The sequence below is a fragment of the Mus caroli genome, chromosome 6 (genome assembly GCF_900094665.2).
Source record: "Mus caroli chromosome 6, CAROLI_EIJ_v1.1, whole genome shotgun sequence".
NCBI classification, from domain to species: Eukaryota; Metazoa; Chordata; class Mammalia; order Rodentia; family Muridae; genus Mus; species Mus caroli.
In genome coordinates, this window is record NC_034575.1 from 47651319 (window position 1) to 47662306 (window position 10988).

The 10988-nt window shown below is 42.0% G+C and overlaps 1 pseudogene; it reads right to left on the reverse strand.

The window, feature by feature from the left end:
* Positions 1 to 7986: 7986 nt before the first annotated feature.
* On the reverse strand, positions 7987 to 8557 carry LOC110295609 (annotated as a pseudogene).
* Between the last annotated feature and the right edge of the window lie 2431 nt (positions 8558 to 10988).

Consider the following 10988-nt stretch of genomic DNA (forward strand, 5'->3'; position numbering starts at 1 on the left):
AGAGAGAGAGAGAGAGAGAGAGAGAGAGAGAGAGAGAGAGAGAAGCCATGGCTAAGTCTGAGTTGGTGGAGATAGAGAAGTCAGTGGCTGACCTGTAGGCAATCAGATGTGTACTATGAAGGAAGGCTCCCCAAGGAGCTCCTGGAAACATCAGGGAAGCCCTCTGTGCAGAAATCTTCTCTTCACTTCTCCTTCTCTACAATTCAGTTATCTCCTGGGATCTACAGAGGATTTGTTCCAGGGCATGCATCCCCTCAAGGATGGCAAAGCCCTTACATGTTCAAGTCCATTATATAAAATGTTCTAGTATTTCCATAATCTGCACACGTGCTGTGTACTTTTAAATCACCCCCAGACAATGAATGATAGCAATAAAATACAAATTATCTGTAAAGCTTTGTGCTACTATATTGCTTAGAGAATCATCGTAAGAGAATCAGCATGTGCTTATTAGAACCCGTAAGATATTGTTTCAAATGCTTTTGGACTGGAATTCACTGAGCTCACAAATGTGAACTCCATAGCTAAGGAACCCACAGTTAGGTGGGTCCTTCACCTAAGCTCAGAATTGGTGTATAATTACAGTGGACAAAAGTCTCCCTCCTTACATCTCCTAGTGTTGTGCCTTCTGTGAGATCCTAGACTCCCATTAAATCCCCAGAGTCTAAATCATCTGCCACGACTCTAAGGCAACCAGTGGTGAAGCCAACAAAGGGCTGAATCCAGTGTCCATCCAATCTGCTACGGGAGCATCCTCTGGCACAATGCTAGTGAGCCTGGAATATGGGGGTCTTGTCAGCCAGTGGCAGGGAGTGACCAATAGCCTCCTGTCCTTTATTTAGTGTAGGTCTCAATACAAAATGCTGCTCCTGAGTCTCCACTAAAACTTCCCGTTTCTTCAGGCTTTGTCATTCTGTCAGAACTGCCAGCAGAAATGTCAGCTCATGTCAGTCAGGCCGCTTGAAAGTCCCACAATTTCCTCAGCTTTCTGGGTATGATCCAGGGAAGAGTTGCAGCTTCTGCCACTTTAATATGACACGCGGAGTTACACTGTGGGAAATCTTGACCATCCAGAAAGTTCTCCATCAAACTTAGTGGCCCTCCTGAGTCACAGCAGGCAGCTGTCTGCTCATTTAAATGACAGAGGCTTGGGAATGGTAAGGTCATTGGTCATTACTCTTGCTCCTCTCCTTGCTCCCTAGGACCTGTATCCAAAAGGAGTCGCCTGCAGTTTACACTGAGCCCCAACTCCAACCCGGTGAGGAAAAACCCTGACACTGGGAGATGTAATCGGGTCTACCACCAATTCTAAGGCAGTATATTCTAAGTAAAATGCAGCATGGCTGGCCCTTCATAGCTTGGGTTCTATACCCATGGCTCAATCAACTGCTGATGGAAATTTTTATGGGGGAAAAGGAATGCTTCGTCCTGAACATGGACAGACTCTTGTTCTTGTCCTTATTCTCCAAATAGCGCTGCATAAGAACAGTCCCCATCGCGCTCCCAGAGTACTCTACATTATAAATACTCTAGATATGATTTAAAGTATACTGCAGTACTTTCATAGATCATATCCAAATACTTCTCCATTCTATCTGAGGGATTTGAACATTGGTCAGTCACTGACGGATATTGAGGATATAGTGAGTGGAACACATTCAAATTCTTTTCCAGAGGATTAGCTACAAGAGCCAGACACTAATGTGGGTTTTGGAATACATTGGCTTAGTGTAATTATAAATGTACATAAACTGGTGATTCATGAGCTTTCAAATTATACATCTGCATTTAATTTTATGTTGAAGTGTTTTTAAATCCTCAGAAAATGATGTTACCAAATGTTTCTGGTTCACTAAACCTTCTATTTTTTAAAAAGTCTTAATCAAAGGCAACTTACTCATCCAACACCTTCACATAAAATCTGATGAGTGGAAGATGCTTGCTGGTAATGTAAATATATTGGGCTGAAGACATTCAGGGAGAAACGTCTCGAATTTTAAACACAATAACCCGCCAAATGGATTGTTGCTGTTTTGGGGTTCTACTTGTAAGAAAAAAGCAGGAAGTGACTGTGAATGAGCAAATTAGTCCATCCTGTTATCAGTCCCTCCCCCCAACCCCCACTTCATTCCCGCCACCACTCCCAACCGACTGTTACACTTTGCCTCCTGCCAGGGTAGGATACTCTTTGCCCTTTGTTGGCTAAAATGATCCTGATGCAGTCAGAAATTCAACCAAGCATGTTGCCACTGGGTGGCACAATTGGAAGTCTGTAGAGATCGGACCCCTTTTAGACCGGGATCTATAAACACTGCTGCCGCCGCTGCCCATCCCAATCGCTTTCTCTTCAGGACTGTTTACAAAACGGAGGAAGTCTGTGGCTTTTCAAAGAGTGTGGATTTCACTCTGGAAGTCTTTCTGTTGTGATTATACGAAATTAACTCGAGCTCCCCTCCCCCACCTCCCTTTTAAAGCTTATCTTCTTTTTTGATCTGAGAATTCCAAGTAGTGAATGGAGCCTGAGGTAGGTTTTGGGTATGGTCGTGAACTTGTGGATAGGAAAAAAAAAAAAGCAGCAAATGTGCTCTGCCCCTGTTCTCCATTCCTGGGGCTGTAGAATGGTAGGTACCTGCTGCGTGTAGCTGTTTTAAGTTAATTAACATTCAGTGAATTAAAAATTCTGACTCTCATTTACTGTATCCCTATTTCGAGCATGAGATATGATAGCACTCATATAATACAGACAGAACAGTTCCACCCCACAGGAAGTTCAGTGAGAAAGAAAGGGTGATATGGGTTCATATCACCTAAGGACACTGGGAAGCCTTGTCTAGAAGTTCCGGCATGCAGTGCCAGCGGGAGTCCGAGACAGAAAGACCATACTTTCAAGGTTTTCCTGGCCTACCATAGGGTAAGGTCCCGGCTGGCTAAGAGAGCAAGCTGAGCATGTGCACCCTCTATCTGCTTCCTGACTGCAGACAGTGTGAGCAGCAGCGAGAGCCTAAGCTTTGTCTCCTGCCTTGGGCATCTCCCATCATGAGAGCAGTTCCCTTTAACTGTGAACCACAATAAATCTTTCCTTTTTAAGTTGCTTCTGTCACAGCAATGAGAAAGGTGAGGAGGCTACAGAGCAAGTTCAAAGCTCAGCAGGAGCAACAGGGAAACCCTGCCTCAAAACAAAAATACAGAATGGGTTGGGAATATAGTTTGGAGGGACGACACTTACCTGGCAGTAATGCTAGGTTGAATCCTCACACAAGGGAAACAAAAAGACCCCAGTGTACTTTGCTTAGCACTTCCTCTATGTTAAATAGGCACATTTTCATTCTTGTCACACTGTGTTCCGGAGGTGGAAGCATCACAGCCAGAATAGACTAACACATAGGCTTTGGTAATAAGTTTGACCGACACAATTACCTTCAAGTCAAGTGTACATATTACATAATAATCAGTCCAGATTTGGCATCGCCAGGATTTGGGTAGTTAAAAATACAATTATTCAGTCGTTTCTGATCCCTCTAAGTCCATGTTTCTGACATATATATTTGATCCCTGTTATATCCGCTCTCCATTTTGTTTTTTATGCTCTCTTTTCTATTTTGTTTTTCATCTGAAGTGTTTCCTTTCCGTGATCAGGGAGGGCAGCTCACCTTCCCCAGCCCTTAGCTCTCTGGGATTGCTTGGACCATGCTTCCCAGTGCTCCCAGTGAGAATATCGTATTTATCAGCTGAATGCCTAGACTGTAAGGAGATAATTTTCCTGTCTAATATTTGTGGACGCTTTCAGAAGTTTTACTGTATTTCCATGTTGTTAAGGGAGGGCAGCTTGGTGAGAAACAAAGACTTCAGGTAATTGTGTAATTTCTTTTTTTTTTAAACATTTTTATTGGGTATTTATTTCATTTACATTTCCAATGCAATCCCAAAAGTCCCCCACACGGTCCCCCACCCATCCACTCCCACTTCTTGGCCCTGTCGTTCCCCTGTACTGAGGCATATAAAGTTTGCATGACCAATGGGCCTCTCTTTCCACTGATGGCCAACTAGGCCATCTTCTGATTCATATGCAGCTAGAGACACAAGCTTGGGGGGCGGGGGGAGTGTACTGGTTAGTTCATATTGTTGTTCCCTTAACTGCATAATTTCCCATTTTCAGGTGGCTGGTATTGGAAGGATTATGGCTAGATCTGATTGTACACTTACTAAACATGTCTGTGTGCTAACCCTGGTGGTTGGTATCTAGGGGTTCAAAAAAGATATATAATTTTTAAAAAATGGCTGCAGCTTAGAGGTCCACATACTGGTCAAAATGAATGCAAATTTGGACAAAACCCCCACTCAATATTTGGTTTGCCAAGGAATGGAACTGTGGATGGTCTATAAGAAATTAGCTGAGTATAATTTTCTATGACGACACAGATTTTACAAGAAAGATAGGAGTCAAGCTGATTATTTTAAAGACTCCTCTCCTCTTTTTCTTTAGAATAGCAGCTATAAAATAAGACTACATGCTCAGGTCTCTTTAAGGGTTTCTGGAAAATTCCACCATCCAAGATTAGCTCGTTGAATAGTGTTTCTCAAAATGTGGTCCACAGATAACCACCAGTGAGCATCACCTGGGAACACGTGTGTGTCCGCGCGCGCGTATGCGCGTGCGCGTTCATCGGCACAGGTTCTCAGGCTCCGCACTTACCCTACTGAGAGACTGGGTCCGAGGCTCACTCTGTGGTGTGTTAGCAAACCCTTCGGGGATTCAGACACATGCAGAATTTGAGGACCACTGCTCCTCTGGAGCTTCTACTTCCCTGAGTTTCAGCGTGGTCTCAGTTTTGTTCTTTCAAATGCTCTCTAGATGATTCTAATGTGCAGACAGATTTGAGAATCTCCGCTCTGGTTGCCCCAGGTTCTGTTTTGATGGGGAACTGTTTAGGTTGTTATGAGATCAGAGAAGTATTCGTTTTAAATAATCACACTGGCTGGAAGGAGTGTCCACACAGGAGTACCAACATCCATAGGTTTTAACTGAAGTGATAGAGCAAAACCCACTAGGAAACAATCACTGCACTGAGCATTCATGATCAAGTACATCCTCTGCGGATGTTGCCAGACAGTTTCTAAGTCAATGGGACCAGCACTGAAATCCTGCAGTTCCAGTGCCACTAAGATTGCCTAGTTCACGTTCTAGGTGATGCTGATGCTGTTGGCCCTGGGACTTTATGTGGTGAGTTATAAATTAGAATTCTGCTGTGTTTCTCCTATTCAACAATTGTTGAAAGAAGAGGCCATGAATTTGAAAGAGAGTAAGGGTGTTATAGGGAATGTTTGGAGGGAGGAAATAGAAGGTAAAATGATGCAAATAGATTATGATCAAAAACCAAACAAACAGACAAACAATAACAACAACAAAATCTTGGGTCTAACCTTGGACTTGTCCAGTGGTGTTTTATGCTCTTGATAGAGTCAAGAAAATATCTAAGTTTTTAGCTTTTAGTGAAGAATCTAGCTTTCTAGTAAAGAAAGTATCTTAAGTTTCTAGCTTTGTGTGACTTTTGGTTGTCCACAGGTTAGTTTTATATAGTCCAGAAGAGGAGGATACAGCGGGCACATTAGGAAATGATTTGTTTAGGGGATGCAGAAATGGCTCAGTCTGAAAAGTGTCTGCTGGACAAACATGAAGGCCTAAGTTTGAATCCCTAGTACCCATGTAAAAGCCTAGTGTGGCAGCACTATTTAATCCTAGCATGGTTGGTAGGCAGGAGATAGGGGGATCCCAAGGGCTCACTGGCTGTGCAGCCCACCTAGTATATCAGTGATCTCTGGATTTAGTGAGACTCTGACTCAAAAACTAAGGTGGAGCATGGAGGAAGAAGATACCAATGTTGGACTCTGGTCTAACACACACACACGCATGCGCGCGCGCAAACACACACACACACAGAGACAGAGACAGAGACAGAGAGACAGAGACAGGCAGAGGGTGTGCTTAGATTTAGCACTTGTCAAAGCCTATTACCTTAAGACAAAAATGTCTAGTGTTTTCTTTAATAGGCAAAGTGAACGAAGACAGAGCTTCAGTTGTTGGCTGCTTCTGAAAACGCCACGTGATTGAGCTGGAGAACATTTTAATTGATCCATTCAGAAAACACTTAAATTCCTGATGCATCACTGGAAAATTGATTTGATAATAAATGTGGTGTATTGTTTAAACTAAGCACAGTGAAGTGTGGCATTTCAGAATTCCAGTATACTACACTGAGATATTAATTCTCAAGTTTTAAAGCAGCAAATTAAAAGAAACTGCCTTGGTCTCACCACAGGAAGTATTTCATTAACAGCTTGAAGATTTGGAGTGTGTGTGTGTGTGTGTGTGTGTATGTGTGTAGTTTTACTTTCTACTCAGAAGAAATGCCAAATCCAACATTGATATAATTCTCTTTATGAGTAACACACATGACAAAACTGTCTTAGTTTGAATGACTCATACGTTAGATCAAAGCATTTGCTAAACTTTAATGGTCTCTTGATTGTGTTTAGTTTTCAAATATCAAGCTATATAGAAAACAATGATCTTAATAGTGTAATTTTAATGTAATGAATGCATGAGATTTGTAGTGGGAAGAGATGGCAGATTTTGAACCCAGTCATTTCACTTCATAGATGAGGAAACAGCCAGGAAAACCCCCAAGCCCTCTCCTAAGTCTCAGCGAGCAGACATCAGCTCCCATGGGCTGAGGCCAGGAGGGGCAGACAGACTCTTGGAGTCTGTGGTGCCCCTGGATGAAGCTTCTCACCTTCCATGCGAGGGAGGTGGAGGCAGGCCCTCTCTCCAGTACAGAAGAAAGCCTTCAGAGCTCCGCCTTTAAAGGCCAATGTGGAAAATCACTTTAGGAGAACCGAAACCCACATCTGTTTGGCTTTGGACCCACAAGAATTATAGAAATCACCTCTTCTTTGCCCACCAATTATGGTGATTAAATTACTATAAAAATCAGACTTGAAAGAGTGTGGTTCTACCAGACGATGGCAGGGTGCGGGACTGCTCCCCAGAGCACCCCTCCCCCAGCTCTGAATGGCTAGTCCCCATCTTAGAATGAACCACAGCTTGTCTTATCCAAATGCATACATAATGTATGTTTAGTAAGCAGGCCGGGGGTCCTTATTGGTCTCTGTAAGTGCCATTAGACTAGTCCATGAGTATGACTTCTGACGCCACATGAAATTTAGGTCCTCAGATTTTGGCACAGTCAGCTAAGACACAACAGAAAAGCATAGTGGTTGCATGCCATTATAATTTCTTTTGACTACAAGAAAGGAGCCATGAAACAGCCTTCTAAAATAGTGTAACAGTAATGCAGGAGGGAGGGATCATCTGGCATTGTTCTAGTTTAATGCTCAAGCACCTTTATGTTCAGAGCTGGCACTCAGGGTTTCTAACTTGGCCATATGTCAGAATACACTAAACACCCCATAAATGGTCTTCCGATTAGCTTGTTTGACACAAATATTTGTGTGCTTGTGGAAGATAAATAGGAATTGTATACTGTGTTGGGACTTCTACAAGCCTGCAAAAGAATGGGATTGGTATAAATATCGAGTTTTCCTCCAGTGGCCAATTTTTCACTGTCTAAAAGCTTATGGACACAATCCAACACACACACAAATGCATATGTATTTAACTTAGGATTACTGAGGATAAGAACTTGAGAAATGTGGGCCCAGCTAATGTTAACTTCATTTTATAATATTTTTGCACAAGTGTTCAAAATAAAATTTAAACACCTGTAAAGAAACTACCCATTTAGTTTTCAACAACCGGGAAAAGAAGTAAACTTAGTTTAGAAAATTCATAAAAGTCAGGCAATAGTGCTAAGAAAAAAATCACTTTTTCTTTTTATAATGTGGAGTCCTTGCTAGGACAAGGAGCGAGGGGCAGGTTTAGGGCAAGTAGAATGGGACACTGTTAAATACCCAGAAGTTCTTGGGGTCTTAATTCATCTGCTGCGGGTAGGGAGTTAAGGTTTGCTGTCCTCTCTCCAGACACCATTCACCATCAATCAAATCGTTTACTCCACCAATGACCAGTTGTACCAGCTCCACATCTGAGATGCCAAATCAATTCAAATTAGAGATGTCAAAAGACATTGCCTATGGCAGCAGTGTCTCCTCCTCCAGTTCCACAGTTTTGGGGTCTTAAGTTCTCCAGGATCATTGGGAAGAGGCTACCTTGGTTGAACACTGGCAGTTTGATATGCTCTCCTGCCTGAAGTCCAGTCCCCAGGTTAGATGGCTTGGTAGAGATATATCCCAAATGCTCATTCCACGTGAGCTCCCAGCCTCGTTTTTGGATCAGCTTCTCTTCCTTTCTCAAACACACCCTTGACATCACCTCCTTTCTCCAAAGAGATAACCTGAGTGTGATCCTCCTAATTCACTCAGATCAAGAAACTCTTCTTACTGTTGAGCATCTGGCCAGTCTTGAGCCATTCCTACTGTAATCAGCTATGGGATCAAACAGAAAACAGTCATCAATAAGCTGTTGCTGGTCAGCCTCTGTCATCTCACTGAGCCTATGGTATCACCCAGTCAGGTCACCCTTCCGGCCACTCAGTACATCTGCCACGGGTATTCTACCTGTTCTCGCTCTGCCTGAGTGAAGGCTGGAAGGAGATTGAGACCTCTGATACTTCATCCAGTTCTGACTCCTGAAGGCAATAACATACCTTTCACCAAAGGAGACAGAACGGATTTTACTGGCATCAAGGTCAGAGGTGAGCTTCGTTGTTGTTCAAGGGTCATATACATTATGTCCCTCTTGGATCACAGACTCAGATGGTTCAGCAAATATCTCATATAGTGGTGTTCTCATCTCCAGCCAGCATGCCCCCAGTCTTGATAAAGAGGTGGCCAGGGTTGTCCACACCAATCTGGATGCACTGATCTAGTGTCCAGCCAGTGGGTGTGGTCTTGTTAAAAAGCCATGTATAGACTGCTGGGTTCAGTTGACTGGCCACATAATTGTGCTTTTGGAGCTCTGGGTATTCAGTGCCAGGGGCAGAGGGGACATGCAGTCTCTTCAATTCACAGGCAGATCATGCCAGATTTCCAGAGGTGAGAGACCCAGCTCCAGACAAATACAGGAACTTGAGTTGGACAGCAGGAGACACCAGATGGGAGAAGAGGCCAACAATGGCTTGGAGATGTGGCTACTGGATTTAGAATGGGATCTGTCTCAAGTCAGAAACTGTTGATTGCTCTGGATGGGGGCTGGGGTTGGGCAGGAAGTGGTGTGTTTCTTCTTCTTTTTTCCCTTCCCTGAAACTCAACAAGCATTTTTTTGACCCACCTTTACGTTAATAATCAAACAGTTCAGTTCAATTTTTAAACAGTATATTTATAGTTGAGGAAAGCTAGGCAGACATAGGCCCCATACTGTTCTCTGTGCTTCTTTTTAATCAAGAAGTCTTCCATTAAAGATGTGAGCATGTTTCTTGCTCAGTCATCACCAGAGAAGCTTCCTCCTGTGGTCGGATTGGGGAACACAGAGATCCACAGCCAGATGCTGTACAGAGAATGAGAGATCTTGGAACATTCAGCTCTAAATGGGATTTCTCTATCAAAGTCTTCCTTCAGGGTTCAGGGAACTCCATGCAAGAGGGGAAAAGAAAGAGTGTAAAAGCCAGAGAGGGTGGAGGACATCAAGACACAAGGCTCTCCACATCAATATGATCCAAGCTCATATAAACTCATAGAGACTGAGGCAGCATGCACAGGGCCTGCACAGATCTGCACCAGGTCCTTTGTATATACATTATGACTTTCAGTTTAGTGTTTTTATGGGATGCCTGAATGTGTGAATGAGTGTGTCTCTGATTCCTGTGCCTTCTCTTGGGCTCTTTTACTTCTGCTGGTTTGTTCTGTGCAATTTTAATGTATTGGTTTTATTTTACCTCATTATGGCTTATTTTATCTTGTTATTAAAAATATATGAGCACAGCCTTAAGAAAAAATAAAATAAGTAAGAATCCTGATGATATATATATATATATATATTTTAACTGGAGCATAGAAATTATTAATGATTTAAAGATGCATCAACATAACACAGATTTCCAAGAGAAAAATGACTCAAATAATGGATTTATAGCAGTACAACATATATATCTAAATGACAGCAGGTGAAAATCTTCATCTTCATGAGTAACCAAAATAATTTTTTAATTAAAAATTTTTTTAAATTTTTATTCTTGGTATATTTGCCATATTTTATAGAGCAATGTATACCTGATATAATGAGAAAAAAAGACAAAACTATAACAGATAAAAAGACCTCAGGAAAAGACATCTAATTGACATCTTATTGCATTAGTCAATAGCTGTATTTTTTGTAAAATGTGGTTATGACATTCCTGAGCAAGGAGGATTTTCTGTTTAAGCTGTAGTAACTTTTTTGATTATGGATCATCATATTTTTCTGTTCCAGATTTTTATAATTTTTAAAAATGTGTTTGGAACGACTGTCTCAGAGTAACATGTAGTTTTCCTGACAACTTTTTTTTTTTGAGAGGAAAGGGTTTATTTCATCTTATATCTTACAGTACATTATGAATGGTAGTCAGGACAGGAAATCAAACATGAACTTGGAGGCAGGCACTGAAGAAGAGGTCATGAAGGAATAGAATTATTATCTTATACAAACTGATTTCTTATTCCAGATGTTCAGGGATGGCACTTGCAATAGTAAATCATCAGTCAAGAAAATAGTCAATGATCTTTTGCCTACTAGACAATTTGATGGAGGCGTTTTCTCAACTGAAGTTTCCTTTTTCAGTTTGACTTCTGTTAGACTATATAGGATAAAAAAAAAAACAAAAACAAAAGAAAGAAAGAAGGAAGAAGAAGGAGAAGGGGAGAGAGAGAGACACAGAGAGAGAGAGAGAGAGAGAGAGAGAGAGAGAGAGAGAGAGAGAGAGAGAGAGAGAGAGAGAGAG